This window comes from Rattus norvegicus, chromosome 14 (genome assembly GCF_036323735.1).
Source record: "Rattus norvegicus strain BN/NHsdMcwi chromosome 14, GRCr8, whole genome shotgun sequence".
NCBI lineage: Eukaryota > Metazoa > Chordata > Mammalia > Rodentia > Muridae > Rattus > Rattus norvegicus.
The window spans coordinates 70,841,150-70,868,866 of record NC_086032.1 but is presented as its reverse complement, the minus strand read 5'-3'; the positions used below and the strand labels follow the sequence as shown (position 1 = coordinate 70,868,866).

General features: G+C 40.7%; 2 long non-coding RNA genes across 2 annotated transcripts; one reads left to right on the top strand and one right to left on the bottom strand.

The window, feature by feature from the left end:
* Window positions 1-261: 261 nt before the first annotated feature.
* Window positions 262-1,157, bottom strand: LOC134481761 (uncharacterized). The gene is made up of 2 exons (XR_010057534.1): window positions 620-1,157; window positions 262-405 (listed from the first exon to the last, which is right to left on the bottom strand). It is a non-coding gene; the product is annotated as an uncharacterized LOC134481761 (long non-coding RNA).
* Window positions 829-19,023, top strand: LOC108352764 (uncharacterized). The gene is made up of 3 exons (XR_001841150.3): window positions 829-1,220; window positions 1,972-2,105; window positions 18,397-19,023. It is a non-coding gene; the product is annotated as an uncharacterized LOC108352764 (long non-coding RNA).
* The last annotated feature ends 8,694 nt before the right edge of the window (window positions 19,024-27,717 follow it).

Here is a 27,717-nt window from a genome sequence, read left to right as displayed (position 1 = left end):
GCAGGTAAGTGACCTGCAGGCATCCTACTTTGAAACTGCTGACTCTTCCATTTCCTTCTTCATGGGCTTCCTTGGCCAATGGCCAGTTTGAAGAGTGTGCTCTTGATACCAATCCTGAGTCATGTCAGCCCTGCTCCCAGCTAGCTATTGGTGTGGCTCTGGTCAATGTCTTAACCTCCCTGTCCTCTTTAGTCTGTTAAAGGCAGACAATGAAAACACTCCTTGCTCTATAGTAGAGATTAAATGAAGACAGATGAAATGCCAATGGCATAAAACAAGTTTTAGTAACATTGGTTTCCTTTTCTTCTTTTACCCTTTTGAGGGTCTCTCCCAACCTGGGAACACCATTGGAAGACCATCTCACTTTAGTCTGTATGAATAGTGTCACTAAACTGGAGGAGGGAGCTACATTGGAAATAGAAAAAAAAATTATCACCATTTTGTGAATACATCTGATACAAACATAAGAGATGGGGAGGACTGTCTCCTTTTCAAGCAACCATTAGTGTGCTTGGTACACATAGATATCAGCAGATTGTGTTGATGAATTCACTAGGACTCACACAACACTACTGTGCCCAGCCCCACCAGTACTCCAACAACCAGAGAAATTGTCAACCTTTTACAAAGCTCTGTCCCATATTTCATTCAGCTTCCACTGAGGTCTGCAGAGCTACCTTGAAGAGCTTCCTTTGTGGAAGACTTAGGGCTTTCTTTGTTTACAGAAATACTGAAGCTGGTGGAAAACTTCTCTTCAGGTCACTGATGAGAGTTTCAGCTTTGATCACGCATCATAATCAACAGAACAGTTCAATAAAACAGAATTCTGGCCTTTTCAGAACTGCTCATCAGTAGTCCATGGGGGTGGGGATGGGGACTGAAGTCTTCATTTCTAATGCTTTCAAGTGAAGTTGAAGCTGTTGGTTCCAGACTCACTGAGAACAGGTCTTATGGAATAGATTACAACTTCATCTGTATCTCAGGATCATTCAGGGGAGCTTTAAAAATTCAAAGGCCAATCTTACCCCAGGCCAATTTGATCTGAATCTATAGGGGTAGGATCTGAACTCCATTATTTTAAAATCTCCCTAGGAGACTCTTAGACACAGACATGATTGATGATCAACCTGACAGAGTTTGGAAGATCTAGCCTCAAAGCCCAGGTGTCACTATGGGTGGTGAGGGGTGGATTACATCCATGACTTACAAATATGTCATAGGTAAGTGCAGTAATGTTGTCTAAGTCTTTGTGAGTATGTGTGTATCTTAGGGTTTTACTGCTGTGAATAGACACCATGACCAAGGCAACTCTTATGAGGACAATTAATTGGAGTTGGCTTACTAGTTCAGAGGTTCAGTCCACTATTATCAAGGCAGGCACATGGTAACATCCAGGCAGCCATGGTGCAGGAGGAGCTGAGAGTTCTACATCTTCATCTGAAGACTGCTAGCAGAAGACTGACTTCCAGGCAGTTAGGACTAGTCTTAAAACCCATGTCCTCAGTGACACACCTACTCCAACAGGACCATACCTCCAAATAGTGCCACTCCCTGGGCCAAGCATGTACAAACCATCACAATGTGGGACTTAGTCTTAATGCAATCCTAATGTGTTCCTGCTCAAAAATGGCTTAGCATGCTGGATTTTCAGATTTTTTCTAAGTAGGAATGACTGGTGATATAAAGGAAAGAGTTTACAGAGCAGACTCAGGTTGCTAGTTAGGTATGCTTGCTTTGGCACTGACTGTTAGCTAGCATCTAGTAGCTTGGTTTGTAGAATTTCTCCTTGTTACTAACTTAAACAGTTTGGTGTGTCAAAAGCATTCATCTGTGCAGAATCAGCTTTTTTTTGATGATTTGTACAAAGAGTGTGAACCCTGAGGATCATATGTTGAGGGGACCAGATACTTGGATGACCAGCCCTTCATGAGAACTCCCGAGTCTGAGTCTTTGGTGTGTTTAATTGGGCAGAACATTGAACATGCTCTATTTTACTGCTGGAGAAAGGAACATATTCTACACAACATTCCCTGGAAAGAGAGGACATGGAAATCTTGCCTCTGAACTTCTCAGGAGCAGTGTTCTTCCCACTCTGACCCTGCCATGTATCCTTTTATCTGATAAAGTGTAAATGATATTACTACTGCTTCTAGTTCCCTGAGTCATTACAGTCAAGTCATTGATGGCAAGATATTTGTGGTACTCTGTGATGACAGGACATTTGAAAAGGTCTAGTTAGAGAAAAATGTTGGTATGGAACATACACCATGCTTAGTAGTAGTTTGTATATGGAATAGAATAGCACTAGTTAGCAGATCTAGAAAAAAGATGCCAGGTAGTCTGATATCTCTAAATTAACCTGGATGATTGGTGTGGATCTGGAAGGAGTTGGGACAGATAAGACAGAATAACATTGTCCACAGGGAGATAAGGTCAAAGCAAGAGTTCTTATACCAGGTTCCTGGATCTTCACAGTGAACATTCCCTGTTATTTAGCATTCTCACACCTTTGTGCATAGCAGAACCCCTTTCAGGATCACAACTACCTTTTCAGTGTGGTTACATTCTCTATTGTTTGATCAGTGTCTCAAAATAGTAACCAGTACTCCTGAGTTTCCAACCTACATAAGGGGAAGAATTGAGGAAGAGGTTATGAAAGGATCTTAGAGTCACCAGACTGGGCATTCTATAAGGATCCTTAGGGCCCTGAGCATGCTAGATTGTAGCCTTCTCATCTAGGAAGTACTATGAGGTAGGAAACATGCTTGCTGATCAGCATCGGTGGGAAGACCAACACAATGTTTCGAAGAATACAGGCTCACAGGAACTGGGAAGGCAACATAGCCTCCCTTCTGTTCATTTGACAGAGGAGGAAATGGGAGTGCAGAGGAACCATAGCTTGACTCTTTTATTCAGATAAGATGAAAGGCATATTTCTGCCCCCATCTGGTTATGTCCTTTACATACATATCGAAGCATTTCATTAAATTCTTGCTGCCAGGCAAGCACAGAGTCATACCTGTTGCCACACATTGATTGTCTGTAGTATATAATCCTCTTCATCTGTAGTGCTTCATTTGGCTCTCTATTACTGACTGAATACTATTATATATATACTATATATAATATGTAATATTATATAGTATATGATTGTGAGCCATCATGTGTTTGCTGGGAATTGAACACAGGACCTCTGGAAGAGCAGTCGGTGCTCTTAACTACTGAGCCATCTCTCCAGCCTTTAGACATCAGTCGAAGACTTGCTCAAGATGATTCAATGCCAGTCTTCAGTTTTAAAGCATTGTCTATTTCCCGATCTTTCTTTCTTTTGTGCTGTCTCTTACAGCAATAATGAAATAGGTAGTATTTCCTCAGAGCTGACTAGATGTCAGGCACCATACCAAGCTGTGCATTCACTGTCTCATCTAATCCTTGCCAAGTGCCAGACGTGAATCATGACTTCATCCAATTTCATCCACTCCTAAGGCAACATGGTCTTTGTTAAATCAGCAATAAGTGTGGTAAATGATTAAATCTTGATGCCAGCCGCAGGATCCCAGAAATAAGTCAAATGCTTGTGATTGAGATTACAGCTCTGATTTAGGGCAGCCTTGCACTCAAAGCCTTTTCTAATTGGACAGCTAGGTACTCGCTGAGTGAAATGAGCCTCTGGCCCAAGAACTCTCGGAAATGATGGTTTCCATCTCCTTCCCAACCAACTCAAACATTGATCTGAGTGTGATTTCTAGCATCTGTTCTCCCAGGATTCATGCAAATTATTTAACATCTCTGACCCAGGTCCCCCATTTAAGTGACGGATATCTATCAATCAATCAATCTATCTATCTATCTATCTATCTATCTATCTATCTATCTATCTATCATCTATCTATCTATCTATCTATCATCATCTATCTATCTACAAAAACACACAAGCACACACATGAATGATAATCTATCTTCTTCACTATTAAGATTATTTCAATGTTAAGATGATTTAGCCACTAGTCTGGCAAAACCACTGAACTTTATTATGGACACTCTTGGAGTCAGTTGTTTGAGGAATACGAAAAGGAATTCAAAGTGTCTCTGAGACCACAAGGATGGCCTTATTATACTGGAGTAAGAACGGGTCAAGCAGGAAAGGGCCCATGGAGACAGATAGCTTGAGGATTCTACCACTTGCTAGCTATATATAGTTGGGAATATTTTCTAGTTTCCATGTGTCTTTCTTGATCTTAAAAAATGAGGATAATATTCCCCTTTTAGTGCTTCTGCATTAAGTGTTTTGAAGGGCATCTGACAAGGTTTGAACATTCACGTGTGCTAACTATCAATCATATATGTTATATATGTGAATGTTATTTAATTTGATTTGACTGAACTTGCATTATTTTGTGAGTCTACATTTCATAAATGGAGAGATTAAGGTTCCAAGAACTATGTTCTGATTCAGAATCAGAATAAAGTCTCTTTAGACTCAAGTCAAAGTATTCGCATAAGTTCATACTTAGAAAAAAGTGTTACATAAAACAGGCTGGGCCACTGGGGACAGAACACTTAACAAGCATATCCGAAGTCCTGGTTTAAACTCCAGCACTGCACAGATGGGGTTAGGGGGCACATGTCTGTAATCCTAACACCTGGGAGGTGAAAGTTGGACAATTAGAAGTTCAAGGTCACCCTCTGTTACAAATTCAGTTTGAAGCTAGCCTAGGCTACATAAGGCCCTGCCTCAGAATGAACCAAAAAAAACAAACAAACAAAAAAAAAACCTAAAATCTGAGATCTGAGTCAGGAATAGTTTTAGTGAAAAGGCCCTTGTCACAATGTCACAAAGCAAAAGAGAAAAAGGACGGAAGGAAGGAAGGAAGGAAGGAAGGGAGGGAGGAAGGAAGGGAGAAAAAAAGAAACAGTACAAAAACCAAGGCTTAAAACAGTGACTATGTTGTCTCTAAATGGAAGATGGGTAGAGATAGGTACATGTGTGGCAACGTCTTGCAGCCTGTGAGGACTAGCTGTTAATCTTTAGGAATGTTTCCAGACAGTTGAAAGTCCAGCATCAGCTTAAAATTGATTGGGGAAACAATATTTACCCCATAAACATTCATAACCACTGTACATACAACCAAAACATACACTAGTGAATTGGGATGTGGGAGCCAAGCTGAAGGGATACAGAAAAGAAACAAAACTCTTCTTGGTATACTTTCTCCAGAGTTTTTTTAAATGAATTAAATTTAATATTTTTAATTATATCTCCATGTGCATGTCACTGCAGGTGTCCACGGAAGACAGAGGCATCCAGTGCCTTGGAGCTAGAGTTATAGGTGGTTGTGAGTTGCCCGATGTGGGTGCTGGGAGGGAACTCAGCTCTTCTGGAAGAGCAACAGGTTCTTAAGTACTGGACCATCCCTTCAGCTCCTCTTCATACAGGACCATTTAAAAACCTATTCAAAATTGAAAACAGAAAAAAAACATAAAGTTTATGACAAATTGACAGCATAGCCAAACAAAAACCAACTCTATTTTATGGGGCTTTAGAATACTGAAATCCTCAGTGGGAAATACTTTAGGGATACAAAGAATTACAAAGAAAGGCTAAACACTTGTAAATGTTTTTTGTTGTTAATAGTAATTTCAATATTAATATTTTGAAGTTGTTTCTTTATAATGTTGGGTAGAGCAAATGAATAGCTGTTAAGGCTCTCAGAAGTCAGCATTTTCATTGTATGAGGGAGAACAATTAAAAAGTAAAAGGCATTAAACTGTAGTCACCATAATGTTAAAACTAAATAGAAATCCTGCTAGGAAAATAGACTGTGTGCCACGTGTTGAGTAGTGTTTCATTCAGCTACTGACCTCAGATATGCTGCTTGGTTCTCTAAGGGGTTAACAGAGCTGTTGACAGTTGATAGCTTCTGGGGGGAGAGAGAGTCCTTCTTTTTTGAGCTTCTTCTACTCCAGGGGATGGGATGGTCCTACCCCCATTCACATATGGGTAAGATTAAATGAACTTAGTGACTTATCCAAAACAAAACAAAAATATAAAGTTGGAAAGGGGCTGTGTTAGGAGAGCTATTGGGAGAGTAGGAGAGGGGAAATAGTGAGTATTTCATTGTATGCATATATGTATGAAATTCTTTTTTTTAAGTTTTTTTTTTTATTAACTTGAGTATTTCTTATATACATTTCAAGTGTTATTCCCTTTCCGGTATCCAGGCAAACATCCCCCTCCCCCCTCCCCTTCCTTATGGGTGTTCCCCTCCCAACCCTCCCCCCATTGCCGCCCTCCCCCCATAGTCTAGTTCGCTGGGGGTTCAGTCTTAGCAGGACCCAGGGCTTCCCCCTCCACTGGTGCTCCCACTAGGATATTCATTGCTACCTATGGGGTCAGAGTCCAGGGTCAGTCCATGTATAGTCTTTAGGTAGTGGCTTAGTCCCTGAAAGCTCTGGTTGCTTGACATTGTTGTACTTTTTGGGTCTTGAGCCCCTTCAAGCTCTTCCAGTTCTTTCTCTGATTCCTTCAACAGGGGACCTATTGTCAGTTCAGTGGTTTGCTGCTGGCATTTGCCTCTGTATTTGCTGTATTCTGGCTGTGTCTCTCAGGAGCGATCTACATCCGGCTCCTGTCGGTCTGCACTTCTTTGCTTCATCCATCTTGTCTAATTGGGTGGCTGTATATGTATGGGCCACATGTGGGGCAGGCTCTGAATGGGTGTTCCTTCAGTCTCTGTTTTAATCTTTGCCTCTCCCTTCCCTGCCAAGGGTATTCTTTTTCCTCATTTAAAGAAGGAGTGAAGCGTTCACATTTTGATCATCCGTCTTGAGTTTCGTTTGTTCTAGGGATCTAGGGTAATTCAAGCATTTGGGCTAATAGCCACTTATCAATGAGTGCATACCATGTATGTCTTTCTGTGATTGGGTTAGCTCACTCAGGATGATATTTTCCAGTTCCAACCATTTGCCTACGAATTTCATAAACTCGTTGTTTTTGATAGCTGAGTAATATTCCATTGTGTAGATGTACCACATTTTCTGTATCCATTCCTCTGTTGAAGGGCATCTAGGTTCTTTCCAGCTTCTGGCTATTATAAATAAGGCTGCGATGAACATAGTGGAGCACGTGTCTCTTTTATATGTTGGGGCATCTTTTGGGTATATGCCCAAGAGAGGTATAGCTGGATCCTCAGGCAGTTCAATGTCCAATTTTCTGAGGAACCTCCAGACTGATTTCCAGAATGGTTTTACCAGTCTGCAATCCCACCAACAATGGAGGAGTGTTCCTCTTTCTCCACATCCTCGCCAGCATCTGCTGTCACCTGAGTTTTTGATCTTAGCCATTCTCACTGGTGTGAGGTGAAATCTCAGGGTTGTTTTGATTTGCATTTCCCTATGACTAAAGATGTTGAACATTTCTTTAGGTGTTTCTCAGCCATTCGGCATTCCTCAGCTGTGAATTCTTTGTTTAGCTCTGAACCCCATTTTTTAATAGGGTTATTTGTTTCCCTGCAGTCTAACTTCTTGAGTTCTTTGTATATTTTGGATATAAGGCCTCTATCTGTTGTAGGATTGGTAAAGATCTTTTCCCAATCTGTTGGTTGCCGTTTTGTCCTAACCACAGTGTCCTTTGCCTTACAGAAGCTTTGCAGTTTTATGAGATCCCATTTGTCGATTCTTAGAGCATAAGCCATTGGTGTTTTGTTCAGGAAATTTTTTCCAGTGCCCATGTGTTCCAGATGCTTCCCTAGTTTTTCTTCTATTAGTTTGAGTGTGTCTGGTTTGATGTGGAGGTCCTTGATCCACTTGGACTTAAGCTTTGTACAGGGTGATAAGGATGGATCGATCTGCATTCTTCTACATGTTGCCCTCCAGTTGAACCAGCACCATTTGCTGAAAATGCTATCTTTTTTCCATTGGATGGTTTTGGCTCCTTTGTCAAAAATCAAGTGACCATAGGTGTGTGGGTTCATTTCTGGGCCTTCAATTCTATTCCATTGGTCTATCTGTCTGTCTCTGTACCAATACCATGCAGTTTTTATCACTATTGCTCTGTAATACTGCTTGAGTTCAGGGATAGTGATTCCCCCTGAAGTCCTTTTATTGTTGAGGATAGCTTTAGCTATCCTGGGTTTTTTGTTATTCCAGATGAATTTGCAAATTGTTCTGTCTAACTCTTTGAAGAATTGGATTGGTATTTTGATGGGGATTGCATTGAATCTGTAGATTGCTTTTGGTAAAATGGCCATTTTTACTATATTAATCCTGCCAATCCATGAGCATGGGAGATCTTTCCATCTTCTGAGGTCTTCTTCAATTTCTTTCCTCAGTGTCTTGAAGTTCTTATTGTACAGATCTTTTACTTGCTTGGTTAAAGTCACACCGAGGTACTTTATATTATTTGGGTCTATTATGAAGGGTGTCGTTTCCCTAATTTCTTTCTCGGCTTGTTTCTCCTTTGTATAGAGGAAGGCAACTGATTTATTTGAGTTAATTTTATACCCAGCCACTTTGCTGAAGTTGTTTATCAGCTTTAGTAGTTCTCTGGTGGAACTTTTGGGATCACTTAAATATACTATCATGTCATCTGCAAATAGTGATATTTTGACCTCTTCTTTTCCGATCTGTATCCCCTTGATCTCCTTTTGTTGTCTGATTGCTCTGGCTAGAACTTCAAGAACTATATTGAATAAGTAGGGAGAGAGTGGGCAGCCTTGTCTAGTCCCTGATTTTAGTGGGATTGCTTCAAGTTTCTCTCCATTTAGTTTAATGTTAGCAACTGGTTTGCTGTATATGGCTTTTACTATGTTTAGGTATGGGCCTTGAATTCCTATTCTTTCCAGGACTTTTATCATAAAGGGGTGATGAATTTTGTCAAATGCTTTCTCAGCATCTAATGAAATGATCATGTGGTTCTGTTCTTTCAGTTTGTTTATATAATGGATCACGTTGATGGTTTTCCGTATATTAAACCATCCCTGCATGCCTGGGATGAAGCCTACTTAATCATGGTGGATGATTGTTTTGATGTGCTCTTGGATTCGGTTTGCCAGAATTTTATTGAGTATTTTTGCGTCGATATTCATAAGGGAAATTGGTCTGAAGTTCTCTTTCTTTGTTGTGTCTTTGTGTGTTTTAGGTATAAGAGTAATTGTGGCTTTGTAGAAGGTATTCGGTAGTGATCCATCTGTTTCAATTTTGTGGAATAGTTTGGATAATATTGGTATGAGGTCTTCTATGAAGGTTTGATAGAATTCTGCACTAAACCCGTCTGGACCTGGGCTCTTTTTGGTTGGGAGACCTTTAATGACTGCTTCTATTTCCTTAGGAGTTATGGGGTTGTTTAACTGGTTTATCTGTTCCTGATTTAACTTCGATCCCTGTATCTGTCTAGGAAATTGTCCATTTCCTGAAGATTTTCAAGTTTTGTTGAATATAGGTTTTTATAGTAAGATCTGATGATTTTTTGAATTTCCTCTGAATCTGTAGTTATGTCTCCCTTTTCATTTCTGATTTTGTTAATTTGGACGCACTCTCTGTGTCCTCTCGTTAGTCTGGCTAAGGGTTTATCTATCTTGTTGATTTTCTCAAAGAACCAACTTTTGGTTCTGTTGATTCTTTCTATGGTCCTTTTTGTTTCTACTTGGTTGATTTCAGCTCTGAGTTTGATTATTTCCTGCCTTCTACTCCTCCTGGGTGTATTTGCTTCTTTTTGTTCTAGAGCTTTTAGGTGTGCTGTCAAGCTGCTGACATATGCTCTTTCCTGTTTCTTTCTGCAGGCACTCAGCGCTATGAGTTTTCCTCTTAGCACAGCTTTCATTGTGTCCCATAAGTTTGGGTATGTTGTACCTTCATTTTCATTAAATTCTAAAAAGTTTTTAATTTCTTTCTTTATTTCTTCCTTGACCAGGTTATCATTGAGTAGAGCATTGTTCAATTTCCACGTATATGTGGGCATTCTTCCCTTATTGTTATTGAAGACCAGTTTTAGGCCGTGGTGGTCTGATAGCACGCATGGCATTATTTCTATCTTTCCGTACCTGTTGAGGCCCGTTTTTTGACCAATTATATGGTCAATTTTGGAGAAAGTACCATGAGGAGCTGAGAAGAAGTTATATCCTTTTGCTTTAGGATAGAATGTTCTATAAATATCCGTTAAGTCCATTTGGCTCATGACTTCTCTTAGTCTGTCTACATCTCTCTTTAATTTCTGTTTCCATGATCTGTCCATTGATGAGAGTGGGGTGTTGAAATCTCCCACTATTACTGTGTGAGGTGCAATGTGTGTTTTGAGCTTTAGTAAGGTTTCTTTTACGTATGTAAGTGCCCTTGTATTTGGGGCATAGATATTTAGGATTGAGAGTTCATCTTGGTGGATTTTTCCTTTGATGAATATGAAGTGTCCTTCCTTATCTTTTTTGATGACTTTTAGTTGAAAATTGATTTTATTTGATATTAGAATGGCTACTCCAGCTTGCTTCTTCTGACCATTTGCTTGGAAAGTTGTTTTTCCAGCCTTTCACTCTGAGGTAGTGTCTGTCTTTGTCTCTGAGGTGTGTTTCCTGTAGGCAGCAGAATGCAGGGTCCTCGTTGCATATCCAGTTTGTTAATCTATGTCTTTTTATTGGGGAGTTGAGGCCATTGATATTGAGAGATATTAAGGAATAGTGATTATTGCTTCCTGTTCTATTCATATTTGGATGTGAGGTTATGTTTGTGTGCTTTCATTCTCTTTGTTTTGTTGCCAAGACGATTAGTTTCTTGCTTCTTCTAGGGTATAGCTTGCCTCCTTATGTTGGGCTTTACCATTTATTATCCTTTGTAGGGCTGGATTTGTAGAAAGATACTGTGTAAATTTGGTTTTGTCATGGAATATCTTGGTTTCTCCATCAATGTTAATTGAGAGTTTTGCTGGATACAGTAACCTGGGCTGGCATTTGTGTTCTCTTAGGGTCTGTATGACATCAGTCCAGGATCTTCTGGCCTTCATAGTTTCTGGCGAGAAGTCTGGTGTGATTCTGATAGGTCTGCCTTTATATGTTACTTGACCTTTTTCCCTTACTGCTTTTAATATTCTTTCTTTATTTTGTGTGTTTTGTGTTTTGACTATTATGTGACGGGAGGTGTTTCTTTTCTGGTCCAATCTATTTGGAGTTCTGTAAGCTTCTTGTATGCCTATGGGTATCTCTTTTTTTAGGTTAGGGAAGTTTTCTTCTATGAATTTGTTGAAAATATTTACTGGTCCTTTGAGCTGGGAGTCTTCACTCTCTTCTATACCTATTATCCTTAGGTTTGATCTTCTCATTGAGTCCTGGATTTCCTGTATGTTTTGGACCAGTAGCTTTTTCTGCTTTACATTATCTTTGACAGTTGAGTCAATGATTTCTATGGAATCTTCTGCTCCTGAGATTCTCTCTTCCATCTCTTGTATTCTGTTGGTGAAGCTTGTATCTACAGCTCCTTGTCTCTTCTTTTGGTTTTCTATATCCAGGGTTGTTTCCATGTGTTCTTTCTTGATTGCTTCTATTTCCATTTTTAATCCTTCAACTGTTTGATTGTGTTTTCCTGGAATTCTTTCAGGGATTTTTGTGTCTCCTCTCTATGGGCTTCTATTTGTTTATTTATGTTTTCCTGGAATTCTTTCAGGGATTTTTGTGTCTCCTCTCTATGGGCTTCTACTTGTTTATTCATGTTTTCCTGGAATTCTTTCAGGCATTTTTGCGATTCCTCTCTGTAGGCTTCTACTTGTTCTCTAAGGGAGTTCTTCATGTCTTTCTTGAAGTCCTCCAGCGTCATGATCAAAAATGATTTTGAAACTAGATCTTGCTTTTCTGGTGTGTTTGGATATTCCATGTTTGTTTTGATGGGAGAATTGGGCTCCGATGGTGCCATGTAGTCTTGGTTTCTGTTGCTTGGGTTCCTGCGCTTGCCTCTCGCCATCAGATTATCTCTAGTGTTACCTTGTTCTGCTTTATCTGACAGTGGCTAGACTGTCCTATAAGCCTGTATGTCAGGAGTGCTGTAGACCTGTTTTCCTCTCTTTCAGTCAGTTATGGGGACAGAGTTTTCTGCTTTCGGGCGTGTAGTTTTTCCTCTCTACAGGTCTTCAGCTGTTCCTGTGGGCCTGTGTCTTGAGTTCACCAGGCAGCTTTCTTGCAGCAGAAAATTTGGTCTTACCTGTGGTCCCGAGGCTCAAGTTCGCTCGTGGGGTGCTGCCCACGGGCTCTCTGTAGCGGCAGCAACCAGGAAGACCTGTGCCGCCCCTTCCGGGAGCTTCAGTGCACCAGGGTTCCAGATGGTCTTTGGCTTTTTCCTCTGGCGTCCGAGATGTGTGTGCAGAGAGCAATCTCTTCTGGTTTCCCAGGCTTGTCTTCCTCTCTGAATGTTTAGCTCTCCCTCCCATGCGATTTGGGTGCAGAGAACTGTTTATCCGGTCTGTTTCCTTCAGGTTCCGGCGGTGTCTCAGGCAGGGGTACTGCCGCTCCTGGGCCCTCCCCCACGGGAGCCCAGAGGCCTTATACAGTTTCCTCTTGGACCAGGGATGTGGGCAGGGGTGAGTAGTGTTGGTGGTCTCTTCCGCTCTGCAGCCTCAGGAGTGCCCACCTGACCAGGCGGTTGGGTCTCTCTCTCACGGGGTCTGGGACATGTATGAAATTCTTAAGAATAAAAAACCAAACAAACAAGAAATAGATGAACTTCTCCTGAAGAACAATGATAGACTGGTTTATATACGCATGCATATATGCACATATGAAGCAGCATATGAATATGAACATGCATATAACTGAACTGTGTACACATTGAATATATAAGTAAATAAATTTTGCTTAACAATAGTTATTAAACTATTATTAAATAAATTAAATAACATAAATACTTTCTTGAGTGTTGTTTCATAAATAGGTTGAATAAAATCCTTGTCCTATTAATGAAAACAGATAAAGAACCTATTGGCACCATCATTGCTGAGCCAGTGTATGTCAATTGCTACCGCAACAAAACACTCACGTGTTTATGGTGGTCCTGTTGTGAACACACCCGCTGTGCTGCCAGTCCACTGAGTTATAGAGCCCAGAAATATTTCCTGTACATCGTTTTTTACTTTCTCAGTATCAGTCTAACATATACCCTTTCTATTGAAGTCTTCCATGATGCTAGTTGGCAAGTGCTGTCATGTCTTTTATTTGAACACAGTGCACCAGTGGCCACATCAGGTAACTCCCACACACAATCTGTGTGCAGATTTGTACACACCTTCATTCTGTGACAAGTGTGCAATGAAGAAATCACAGAGACGCCATTCTCAGAATGTATCCTTACTGATAAGTGACATATCACTATGTATATGCACATGGACACACACCCATACACACACACACACACACACACACACACACACAGAGAGAGAGAGAGAGAGAGAGAGAGAGAGAGAGAGAGAGAGAGAGAGAGACTTTTTCCAACTTCTAACTCTAAATATAGAGGCAGTATAGAACCCCTTACATTCTGGAGCACAGACAGCAATGCCCACAGTTAGAGAATATTCTTTTAGGAAAGAGGTACATTTTTAGTTTGATGTCAAATTATGTTGTGGTGAGATAGATTAGGGATAATAAAAGACTAATTAAAGGGAATTTATGCCAAAAAAGCAAGAAAACTGTTAATGTTTTACGGTACAGGTTAAAAAGACCTAGGAGCCAGCTTAAAATATATCATAACATGTCACAAGGATTAGAACACAGTAATTAGAAAGCTATGAATCTGTAAGAATATTTTTTGAAAGAAAAGAAACTCCTAATTTGAGGTAAATTTTTTAAAAAACTAATCTTTAGAAATCGCTAATTATATAAACCGACATTTAATGTATATGCAGAAGAATTTATGTTTTGGTATTGATAGAAAAGTCCTAATTGATCAGCAAAATACTTTATCTAAGAATGTTATTTATTGGGGCTGGAGAGGGTAGTTAACAACACTTGCTGCTCTTGCAGAGAAGTTAAGTTCAGTCCCCAGCACCCACACCCAGTGGTGCACAGTGGCCTGAACTCCAGTTCCAGACTACTTAATGCCTCTTCTGGCACATGCACATTCAGATACACACACACACACACACACACACACACACACACACGAATAAACAAACAGACAAACAGATAACAAATACCCAGTTTCATTTAACAAGATAAGCAGTAAATTGATAACCAAAACCAAACAAGAGTAGAACAGCAATGACGCCAATGCTTGTAATGAACATGGGAAGAATGACTGAGAACTTGTTTCTCGCCAGACTGAAAAACCATCAATTGGTGAGATGGCTCAGTGGTTAAGAACCCTGGCTCTTCTTCCAGAGGTCCTGAGTTCAATTCTCAGAACCCACATGGTGGCTCACAACCATCTACAAAGGGATCTGATGCCCTCTTCTAGCATGTGCGTGTGCATACAGGCAAAGCACTCCTATATTTAACAAAAAGACATAAGCAAGTTTTAAACAGATCATCAACTCAAAATAAAGACTCAGTGTAAAACTACTAGAAGAAAATGGACAGAGTTGAACACACCTTTTTTCCAGTCAAATCTATATTCTTGAATGGGGTAACTGGGAGGATTGCAATTGGATTTTTTATTGACTTATAGATTTCTTGTCCCTGCTTCCCCACAAAGACAATTTCTTTATTCAACTGCTGTTTGATCTTGGAGAAAGAATGGAGAGTGCACAGTGCAGTGTGTCACACCTTAGAGCCAACAGCCCTACAACACGAGTGTAGCATTGGGTTAGGATTACAGTCCTCACTGCTTTGGGCTGTCTTCTTCTGAGCTGGACTCTTGGTCCAAGGTCATTTGTAACCCGGGACAGATGAAGCCAACCATAATACCAGTTGAATAGAAATGGCTATGTGTGTTTCTGCTCAGCATTTGTGCTGTTCCAGATGCTTCAGATGCTTCATGCCTGGGCCTTAGCTTAGGATTGAGGGCTATTATATCTGCTAAGTTGTTATGTAGTTGCTTCCTCCCTTCAGGATTCTTCCTTCAGGACACTACCATTACCATCTTGAATCAGAATACCTGTCACCACCTTCCAAAGGCCCTGTGAATTCCATCCTGGGAGATTGAGGAGGGATGGGCCTTTAGACCTTCATCTGGGTTTTCAACCAACCACCCCTTCTTCTTATCTATCCTTTCTCTAGAAGATGTGTGGATCCTGCCCCAGCTGCACTTTTGTGATGCTAGGAAGATATAGGAGACAAAGGGTTAACTGGGGCTAGGATTCTAGTAATACATTTTTTCTAAGTTAACACTCATGCTAGAGTGGGGCTTTTTGGCCATGCGCTTGTCTAGGAGTGACCCGTGCTCCAAGAAAACTGACTGTTTGAACAAGTCGGACTTAGGTGGAATGGTTTTCCTGTTCTGACAATGCCCTATCTGGGGCAAATAGGCATTTTTGTACATCTCTCCAGGAAAAATTGTGAACACCACTTGTTCCCTACTACCCTAACACTGAGTTCAGAGCAAACTCCTGAGCTTCATGCCTTCTCTTACACCCTTAGCAAGTGGAATCCTGCTACATCCTTTGCTGTCTGAGGTCAGGGTAGTGTAAAGAAGGTTTACAAAGTTTATAAAGTTAATTCCACACGGAATCACAATCACATTTGAGTCTCATAACCATATCTTCAGAGCGTCAGGACTATGACACAGCTGATGATGACGCAGGACAAAAACTCATCAGGAGTCTTTAGCTATTGTACATGTGTTTACTTTGGCATATGAGTAGCATCAAAATAGAATCTTCTAGAAATTCATATAGTATAGGTTTTACATGTGGGAAGCTTTCACACCTCAGCTGTACAGTGCCTGGGGAAGACCAATTTATGTCTGGTCCAAACTTTTGCCTCATTGCTTTGGGTTTTCAAATACTTTCATCCCTCAGGTTTTTTCCTAAAGATTTACTTGTTTTAGTTCTCTGTATCTATCTGTATAGATTATAAATGCCTGTATTTCATTTTTCCTTGCTATCTTACATCAGTAGAAATCAGCTAAAAATATTTATATTTTCAAGATCTTGCAAGTTTTCTCTGTGTACCCATCTTCCAGTCTGCAGCAAAATTCACTCCAACTTTACATAGGTATTAAATCTTAGAGCAGAGGGTAAACAAAATAGAGTTGATGAAACTTCTCATCTCTGGACGTAACCAAAGGGTTAATTCGCTAAGCAATGATTAAAAATAACACCTGAGTTATTTCAGAGCCATTTGCCTAAAGAGGTTGGCAGAGCTACTGAAACAATGTTCTTAAAAGCTTTTTCAGACCTTCAATCCTCCAGAGATTATTCAAGGAGAAGAATAAAACTTTATCTGATGAAATGAGAACTAGAGGAGACTGCGATAAGAAGTGTTAAATGACTATATCAAATAAAGATTCTGCTGGATGTCTCTGACATAGGTTGAGGGAAAAAGACATCATGAGACACACATAGTCATTCAAGACTGGAGGGTGCATTCAGAATTGGTCAGATTTCCACAAAGTTTTAAGGACCACATTAATTAAAGCAGTGCACGCCAGGCAATGTTTCCCAGAGGAGCTGTGGCTCATCTCTAGATGACTGATCGTTATTCATTGTTCATTTCTCTAGGCTATAGTGTCTTGATCTCTAGAATCAGAATAATATCTACCTCAAGAGGTTGTTCAAAGAAGCAAATGAGAGGGTTAATTTAAATATCTCAGAATGTAGTTTATAGTTAGTACTTGATGAACTTACTCTTCTCAAATCTGATGAAGTGCTTTCTTCCAGCAAACCTGAAGTACCTACTATGTGCTAGGCAGTGTGATAAGACATAATCTATTGGTTAGGCTCCTTGTTGTTGCAATCAACTGCTTGTATTTCAGTAAATCTACCTGAAGAATTTCTTTTTTAAGGAAGATACTTGGTTGTTAATAGAACCTTAGGAATGGTTATGATTGGTGGTCATAATGCTAGTATCTACTAGAGCATGGCTTCAGCAATCATCTTCTGCTACCAATGGGAAAGGGATTCTCAGATTGTAGCCATTCCTGAAAGTCAGGGGTTTATCTTGTTGTATTTCAAAAGGAGAAGAGTCATACGGAATGCATTCCAACATCTGACCTTAAGTCTCTCATGAGTTCATTTGACTGGAGACTTGTATAAATGCTTAGATGTTCTAGCTGCAAGGGACTCTAGTAACATGGTTTTCTGAGTTTTAACTGGATTTTTAAAGTAAGTTTCTGTATTTTATCAAAAGTCATGATAAATATGGACTGGAACTTGTTTTTGATTTTTCATGAGCTCACTTTAGTGACAAGAGTGAATAAATTGTTAAAACACCAGGACTATTGAAGCTTCATATCTCTCCAAGTATTTACTCTTGTAACAATCTGTCTGACATTAGACATGGCAACATGACCTGCTTTAGTCTATGAGACTGTGCATGGAAATGATGGTTTGGCAGATGCAAGGGCCTTTTAAGAGGTATTTTAGATTTTTCTCATGTTTCCATTCTGTACCAGGAGAAATATATACGTTCCATGGGCAGGAATTTCAGATTGGATTCTTAAATTGAGAAGGCATGCACATCAAACCCTAATGCAACTGCAGCCTAGCATAGCCACAGCATTAACTATAGCTTCAACATGATGAGGAAATAGATATTTGTTTTCATAACCTTTGGACATTTGGAGATCACTTTTATACATCATTGTTATACACAAATTTAACTGCTACAAGAAAATGGCAGCAAATACAGATACATACATCAAATGCTGAAGGAATCATAGGAAAGGGAATATATAATGAGGACAGGCAAGCATCATGGAGGATTTTGCTTCTCATTTTCAGTCAATGGTTCCTTTGCTGCAAAGCTGGTCAATTCATGAATTCTGGCAAGTAGAGATAGAGGTAGGGGTAGGGTTAGGAGTAGGGATGGTAGGGGTGGTACGGGTGATAGGGCATAGGGGTAAGGGTGGTAGGGGATAGGGGTAGGGGTGGTAGGGGATAGGGGTGGTAGGGGTAGGGGTGGTAGGGGTGGTAGGGGATAGGGGATAGGGGTGGTAAGGGATAGGGGATAGGGATGGTAGAGGATAGGGATAGGGGTGACAGGGTTTAGGGGATGGGGTGATAGGGGATAGGGGTGATAGGGGATGGGGGATGAGGGATAGGGGATATGGGGGATAGGGGATAGGGGATTATTGATGGGGGATGATGATGGGGATGATGATGGGGATGATGGGGATGATGGGGGATGATGGAGGATAGGGGATAGGGGATAGGGGATAGGGGATAGGGGATAGGGGATAGGGGATAGGGGATAGGGGATAGGGGATAGGGGATAGGGGATCCAAATATGCCGTTCAAAGTTATATTCTCAATCACCTGCTTGCTTCGACTAGAACTAACTTCTCAAAGTCTTCATCATCTCCTGATACACCATCAATGAAGAACCAATCCTGTAGACAGCCTTTGAGAGATGTTCAAGGTTCAAACCTAGAATGCTTCACTCTCAGCTTCCTCCTTACCTCCTAAGAGGGGGAGAGCAGCAGGGGACTGAATTAATCACCAGTGGTTAATGAATTAATCCATCACACTTTCACTAAAAAAGTAATAACTAATGATGGAGTTCAAAAAGCTTCTGGGTTGTTGAATACATTTGTTTATGGGCACCTGTCTCCATGCCTGTTTCTTTCTACCATGCCTGCATGCCATGATAGACTCTCTAATCTCTTTTTAAAATTGAGATTATAATATGATTATGGCATTTTCCCTTCCTATTCATTATGTCAACTCTCCCTCCTCCAATACATCCCTTCTACTCCCCTTCAGATTCATAGCCTCTTTTCTTCTAGTTGTTATTGTACACATGTACGTATACACATATATCCATAATATAGTCTGTTAAGTCCCTATCATGCTACCTATATGTATGTTTTCAGGGATGGTCATTTGGCATCGGATGACTAATTGGTGTGTCCTTCTCAACCCACTGGAATTTTAAGACAAAATAAAGTCTTTCTTCAGTATGTTTGCCCTGGTGTTCTTATATAACAACAACAACAAAAAAGAAGTAACTAATATAGGGTATTTTGTCACAGCAACAAGAGACATAACAAACAGGGTCATATTCATAGGTGCTGGGAACCAGGACTCCAGTATCTTTTTGAAGAATATGATTCAACCTACAGCGACACTCATCTCCATCAGTCATTGCCATGGGACAGCATACAATGGTATGAATAGAGAGCAAATGCTCTAGTGTGTGTGTGTGTGTGTGTGTGTGTGTGTGTGTGTGTGTGTGTGTGTGTCTTTGTGAGTGTATGAACTGTAAGGCATGTCAGTTCATATGCCAGGAGAAGATCACATATGGTATGAAGAAGAAGGGGAGCAGAGGTGGAACACTGGACCATGACATTGTCACAGACTGTCTTGCACACTGCCACATACCCAGTAGCCAGTGTGTTTGGCAGTCACTTCCTCACTATGTTCCAGTCTTCAGTAGTCAACGAACCATCATAATTAGTCCTATGAAAGATGTTAGAGTCAAAATGGAGTCACTTGTGCTAAACTAAAACAATGGAACAAGAAGGTTAGGAAGACAGAGAGCTCATATGCCTATGATAACAAGAATGAACCCAAGAGACTTTGCCAGAACCACGGAGCACAAAGCCACGAAGTCGTTTACAAATAGCATACTTCCACAGGGAAATCTGCCAGCAACAGCCTGTCAAGCCCTGGACTGATGCCACACTTGTTATTGATTTTTGTGGTCAAGGATAATTGTTTCACAACAACTTACTTAACCCTGTCCATTTCATATCTAAGAGATCTTTTCTAAATTTTGTGGATGGACTTGAGGTGGATGGGGATTGGAGTGGAAGTGATCAGGTAGTAGGGATGGGGGAGACGGTACTGGGAGAGGCAGCTGGATTTGGGAAGTATTGTGGGTGGGTGGGTGTTGTGAAAGCCTAGCATGGTGGAAAGTTCCTGGAATCTATGAGAGTGATCCTAGCAGGACTCCTAGTAATGGGGGATTCAGAGTCTGAGCTGGCCATCCTTTGTAGCCAGGTAAGGCTTCTAGTGGTGGTACTGGGTTGCAGTCTGTTGAGTTGTTGGCCAAGGAGGTTCCATGGAGATCCCTAAAGAATTCAGACTGATGTTAGGACAGAAGGCCACTCTCTTAAAGCTGAAGGTGGGGCTCCATTGCAAAGGACAACATCTATATGGCCCATGGACCTTAGAGTGGTTGAACTGATACCTGCAAGGAGCGTTCACTCCTACATTCTTATCTCTTCAGTGTGAGAAGATACTCTGTAGGCTACAGAAAGAGAAACCTGAGCACTAGCCCAGCCAGAGAACCTTGGACCTACAATCTTTCCTGCCTATTAGATGTGCTGGGGCAATGGTAGTGCAGACTTTGTGGGAGTGGCCAAACAATGTTTGGTTTAACTTAAGGCTCTCACACCATGAGAGGAAGCCCATGCCCTACATTGCCTGGATGAGCAGGAATGGGAGACTGGGTAGTCCAGAGACATGGAATAGACCTAAACATGACTGGCAAAATAAATTTGTATTGCTATTCTTATGTATTCATTTATCAGTGCTCTGTTGAGAAGTCATCAGAGAGGCTTCCTCGAGGAGCAGGTAGAAGCAGGTGCAGAGACCCACAGCCAGACATTATACAGAGACAGAGTCTAAATTGGAGTTCTCCTTCAGGTCCCTCCCCTAAGAGATTGGGTAACCTGTGGGTGAGGCGAGGAAAGACTGTAGAAGTCAGAGGGGGTGGAGGACACCAGGAGAACATGGCCCACTGAATTTACTAAGCAGCTCTCATGGGCTCACAGACAATGAAGTGGAAAGCATGGATCTGCATGGCTCTGCACCAGGTCCTCTGCGCATGTACTATGGCTGTCTGCTTGGTGTTTTGTGGGACTCTTAACTGTGGGAGGGGTGTATCACTGATTCCCTATTGGGCTGCCTTGTCAGATTTCATATGAGGTCTTTTGCCTTGTCATGTTTTGTCCCATTTCAATGTTGTCTCTTGGAGACCTCCCCTTTTCTGAAGGGGAAATGGAGGTGGGGGTGAATCTGGGGGAGAGGGAAGGTAGAGGTCATCTAGGGGGAGTGAAGAGGATAGGAAACTGTGGTCTAAATGGATTGTGTGGGAGAAGAATCTATTTTCAATACATTTTATTTAAAACAGGAGAGAGATTCAGAGAGTTGCCTCTCTGAATGTGCCCACTTTGCTATCGCATGTCTGCTCCCAGAACAACGTTCATTCCTGAATTAATTCACTCTCACTGTAGAACCTCTTTCTACTTCGTTTAGATCTGCATCCCTTATAACCTAGTTTTGTTATATAGTTTATGCTCAGGGCCAGCCATTTGAACTACATTGAACCTCCACCCCTTTTTAGAAAAGTCATGAATATAACATTGTGTCCATTGTGCCCATCTGGAGGCCAGAGGTCAATACAAGTGTCAATCCCCAGGAACCATTCACATTGCTTTTTGAGACAGAGCATTTCACTGAACCTAGAGTTTGCTGATAGGTTGTTGCCTGGTCAGGGAAATCTAGGTAGCCTCTCTGTGCCCAAGTGCTGGGATTGCAAGTGAGTGCTAATCTTCTGGGAGGTTTTTTACTTGCTTGCTAGAAACTGATTCCATGCTCTGCTCACACATTTTATCAACAGAGCTATCTCCCTGGGGACATTGGCATCTTTTCTCACCCAGGTTTTCTGACCTTAGTCAGCTGGGTTTTCCCTGGGACTTGATGTGTATAATCACATGATACAATAGTAGTAACAAACTAACAAGCTTATACTAATAACAAAGGCAATTGGACCACTACAAGGAAGTCTAAGACAGTGTTTGTCTAGCTGATGAGAGGATTGCCTTGAGTTGACATGGTTTTCTGTGGAGCACGAGCAGTTGATTAACTTGGATGCTAGAGAATTCTCTGCAATATGAACTCTGTTTGTCATGGGGAACCTTAAGTAAACAGGCAATGAGAATGCCAGACCAGCAATTCCCTCCTTTATTCCTAGAAACGGCTTCCTATTTCTTGCTCAGTCTCCTTAATTGCTTTATAAGGAAGATTATTATTATTTTTTTTGCCAGAGTGAAATGTTTTAAATATTGCCTGGATTTAAAATTGGCTAAGGAGGTCAGTACTGCCTGACCCAGCTTAAATCTCCAAAGAGCCAATCACAGCATATTGCACATAGACTCAGCTGGCTGCAGGGAGCAGATTTTATTTTCAAGATGACAGTTTCATTTCAGTCCGTTTTGCCCACACTTGGAAGGGAAAAGAGTTTCCCATGAAATTAACCGAGCACCATTCCCTATCTGTCTCTGCTTTTCTAATTAAGTATTGTGGTGTTGAGAATCCTTTCTACCCAGGTTTACCCAAATGGGCAGTCTTGGCTGCTGGGAAATCCACCATGAGCATGAGAGTTGAAAGTGACTTTCTTCTCCTTACAAGCGCTGTGACTTTGTGTATTTTATCTCTGGGATCCAATTGTGGAAAGATGACTATAGAGAGAAGCCTTTGCACATTGTGCAGAAGCATCACCTGCCAAGAAAAAGCTGATGGCCTATTAGCAAAAGGCAGGAAGTAATAGGTAGGAGTTCCAGTAGAGACTGGAATTCTGGGAGTTAGATAAGATCTGGTGATTTGTGCCACACAGACTTGGAAGAAGTTGGAAGGATAAGCCTCTGGGTTTTTGTTATTCAGGAACTTTGGCACATGGGGGTTGGAAGAGTCCACAGTTACAGGTGACCAAGTGTAAAATAGCAGCATCAGACTGACCTGTGATTTAGACACTCGAAAAGCTTAATGTTCCCTTCTTGTTCATTAGTGAAAATTTCTTCCCAAGTTCGTGTGCTTCCAGATAACACTTGAGCCTACTGCATTCAACTTCCTGCCTATTTGTCTACCTGTGTGTCTATCTCTGTCTATCTATCAAACTACCTATCTAATCTCTCCACCTACACATCATCTATCTATCTATCTGTCTGTCTGTCTGTCTATCTATCTATCTATCTATCTATCTATCTATCTATCTATCTATCTATCTATCTATTCACTCACCTACCCCCTCTATAATCTAACCCTTTCTTCTTTATTTGTTCTATTACCTAAATTTATTTTCCTGACATGTTGCCTCAGTTTTAAGCTTCTTGGACACTTGGAACTTGTCTTATAAATTCATGAAAATGTCTCTAGACTTAGAGGACAAAGTATTTTTAAACTAGAAAATAGGATTTTAACTGGAGTCTTTCGGTTCACTGATGAAGAGAAGTTTAATTACTTGAAGAACGCTATGTGGTTTAGTGGAGATACCATACTTGTTTGTTTAGGCTCTTCACTTCACCAACAGTGACTCTAAGTGGGGTATTGTTTCGCATTAGTGTTGGCCAGGCCCTAAAGAGAACTGTTTATCACAGTATCAGCTTAGAGCAGTCTTGGCTGCTGCTCAGCAGTAGTAGTTTAATTACCAGCCCAACTAGCATTGGAAGATTGACTCATTTTTGAAAGAAGCAAGTGCTCTAGGTTGTTGACAGTGGGATTCCATTTTCTACTTCTAACTGGTGGAGAAACATTTTTAAAAATATTATGTAGTTCAAACAATGCCTGTTTTTGTTTGTTTGTTAGATCTCTGGGTCACATTGCTCATGGGCAATGATCTGGGAAAAGGGTATATAGATCTCTAGATCTATAGAAAAGGGTATAAACAGCTCTGGCTGGTTTTGAGAGCTTTTAATATGTATTTAAGAATAAAAAAGTTCAGTTGGAGAGATGACTCAGCAGTCATTGACTGCACTACCAGGGGTCCAATTCCCAGAAACTCACAACCATCTGCATCTACAATGCCCTCTTCTGGTGCATCGGAAGACAACTAAAATGTACTCATATAAATAAATAAAGTAAATAAATCTTAAAAAAAAAAGTCTCCCAGGGGAAAACAATTGCTGCAATCCACCAAGACTTCCCGGAGGAGGAGAGCCTGGAGGCCAATTATGAGTGTTTTTTTCTTGTAAGCAAACTCTCACACCATGCCTCTAGCTAGTTACTAGCAGAGTTGGCATCTCTGTCTCCCATCTAACTGCAAATGCTGATTGGGTTTGTCAGGGTGACACGCTGAGTTGCCAGTCAGGGTTTAAACAAGGAAACTCATTGATAACACCCCCCAGATTTCCTCAGAGACAAATACATAGTGAGCCGCAGAGCTGGTAGAAACAGGGGCGGTGTGATCGGATGGGGATGCAGGGACACACAGGGTCAGTTGAAACTGCTTCGTAACAGGGTGCTTTTGTTGAAGATCTTTTTGTGCATATCAGGAGTTGGAAGTACTGTTCCCATTTCTAACTGCTCGTGTTTGTTTAGTGGCAAGAGAGGAGTAACATCATGGGATAAATACCTCAGAAATTAAAAATGCCACCTTAAAGACCTAATAATGAAGACCTCTTAAGTGAGCTTATGGAAATCAACTATCGGAACTTCAAAACTCTGAAAATATACCTGAGACTGCCATATGGCTGTAGGTGCCTCTTAGTCTCACAAACAAAAAACTAAGACAGCAAGTGTTGCGCTTGAGAAATGTTTTTAAGATTATATTTTCATTATGCGACATTGAAATGAAAGGCAAAGACATTCCTGTTATTTACGCAGGCAAACCCCTAAGTGCAAAAGTTGTGGCCTTAGTATATGACAGGCACTTTGTTGAAATGAGAAAGGCATTAACTCTATGAATATAAGATATGGACAGAGAACATGCTTCAGGTGATGGCAATGTGCTGCTCTGGGGGCATTGGATTTGGTATCCTCTGAGGTTTTTGGTATCTGCTGTGGGTGATAGAATGTATTCCCTGTAGATATGGGACTCTATGATATTTCTGGGATGAGTGGATGGTAGTAACTGTGAATGCTTTTCATTCATTATGCTTTGCAATTCTCATCACTTAGGAAACAACTGCCAAGTCTTATGATTTGAAAAAGATAGTAGACATATTGTCTGAGCTCCAGCTGTGAACATAGGTTGCTATGGAAATCAGTAGTGGTTTTCTCCAATATTAGATGTAAGGTAGTCATTCTCTTCTGTGGCTGTTTGCAATTGAACTCTAGTCAACAGAGATCCCACATTGAATGGTAGCAATATTAGACATACAATAACTTTGCAGAATTATGAACTCAAGATGAGCTAACAGAAGCTACCTCATTTAGGAAAGAAGCCTGGGTTCCCGCAATGCCTTGTGAGTGCACACCTCTTATAATCTATGGACCCTCTTCTATGCTTTACCTCATAGAAGTTCTGGATATGAAGTTTTTCATGCATGGGCCCTAGGAGATACTCAACATCTATGCTGCCATGATAACTTTGGCTTTAAGCACATGGAAGGGCTATGTGTTAACCAGGGTTCTCTAGAGGAACAGAACTGATAGAATGACTATCTATTGAAAGTGGAATTATTAGGTTGGCTCACAGGATATGAACTGGGTATTCTGAAAAGGGCTTCCTGAATAACGGAGGGGCTGAAAACCAGCTCATTTCACAGCTGATGAGAACGAAGGCTTCAGCAGCTCTGGTCCAAAGCAGAAGTCCTAAAGGATTCTGGAAGAGCTACTAGTCTTCAGTCTCTGCTGGAAAGTTGAGGAAGCTGGGTTCCAAAGTAAAGAATGGCAGCAACAGCTATAGCTACAATATAGATGCACTTGCTAACAAGGGGAACAGGCAGTTAGGCAAAAACTAACAGCGCACCCCATGAACTATCTTATATCTGGTCCACCCACTGCAGGAGGGCTTTCTCCAACTCCTAATCTATCCAGGGAAAACCCCCATGGTCATGCTTAGAGTCTTGATTCTATATCTAATCCAGTTGGCAACCAATATTAACTACCAAGAATAGATTATTTTGAAGTGAATTGCTCACATGATAGTACAGGGAATTCAAATCTGATAAAAATCCAGAATGCAATCTATCTTGAGAAATGGATTTTGGACCCCATTATTGGAATGGAGGTGGTGGAATACTGTAGAGGAGTCTCCTGGGCTCTCTGCGTTCTCCTCCTTGGAGTACAATCTCTTACCAGTGGGATGAATTAGAGAAGTGAAGGTAAGCACATCTTTTCATTTCTTCTTGCTCCGGTGAGGGCTGAACCCCCCCCCATACTTGGCTTTCTACTATGTGGAGAAGTAGGTCTCTCTGAGAAACTCTCAATGCTACAGCGCCACCTTAGCTTCTTGTTTTAAACTTTATTATTAAAAAAGTCTTTAAAATGAATAAAACATCACAAATAAAAATGAACTAGACCCAAAGTCTATACAACTTGATGAAATTCTATTTTTGATTACTTATTCAATGTGAGGTGGTGAGCCAATATCTGGATATCTGAATACTACTATTTGACAATCAGATTTTATTTAACTTTTAATTTTTGTAATTCATAATTATTCATTAACTATATATTTATGTTGTCTTAAGGGTAATATAGGGATGATATGTATAGTAACACCTCAAACCAGAAGAGAATCAAATGTGAGTATTTATAGAAAACCTTATTTTATGACCAGTGTATCTGAAAATGTGTTGCTTCTGGCAGAGGGGAGCTCAGTCTACTTTTGGATAGTTCCACTAGTTTCCCACCGAGAGGGGTGCACATCTGCCTTTTTCCCTTTTCAGTCTGTTTAGAAGCGTGTGTCCACCCTCTCTTCTCTGCTGTTAAAGCTGCCCCTTGATCTGAAACATGATCTGAAAATGGATCCGTGCACTGAGCACAAACCCAGGTTCTTATTTTTACAGCACGGGCTGTAAGAACGATTAAGCGTGTTTCTCCCTTTTCCAAGTGCAGCAGCTGGAGTTTCATTCTTCACCAACTCATGCTCCCCGTCAGGAGGTTTTCAACCTCCTGGGCCAAGCCTCAGCTCTTCACCCATGAGGAACCGAATAAAGGTTCTCTGGCCTCCGAGTTCCTTATTTTCCCTTGCTCCCTTTCTTTGTGAACTAGGTATCCATGGAAACAACTGAAGATTAATACTCAAAATAGACAATCATCCATTTCTCTCTGAACAATACAGTACAAATCGTGATTGTGTAGGGAAGATTTGAATTCCTGCAAAGACTAGGAGGTGCACTTGGAGGTGTAGTCAAGAGGGAGTTGGTCAAGGTCATGCCTCCAAACATTTTCTTGATCATCTGAATATAAGAAGCATGAAAGGCTGTACACAGTGCTTCTGTAACACAAGAACCCATCAGGTCCCATGAACACTTCATCTGAACATTTAATGTACAATTTCTTTAATTTTTTTCTACTCATGATCCCTTCTTTTCTGAGAGATTTTGATATGACCCTGGGGGTGGGTATATTATCTATCTATCTATCTATCTATCTATCTATCTATCTATCTATCTATCTATCTATATTTCACTTGTAATAAATCATAAGGAAATTCATTTAAAAATAAGTCTTTGGTATGCCTTACTACTTGCTAAAAGTTTGCTTACTAAGGAGGTAGGTGTTATTTTTACATAAAGCAGTAAACATTGGCTGACTCTATGAGCCTGCAGGACAAAGAGAATCTTCAGCATCCTTCAGAGTTGATTGATATTTTGATTTTATATTTGTCAACATTTAGAGAGTTGCTTTGCCTACATACATAAGACAAAATGAAAGAAGCAAGTTTAGGGCCAGTTCAGATATTGTTGGGAACTGTTCTAATC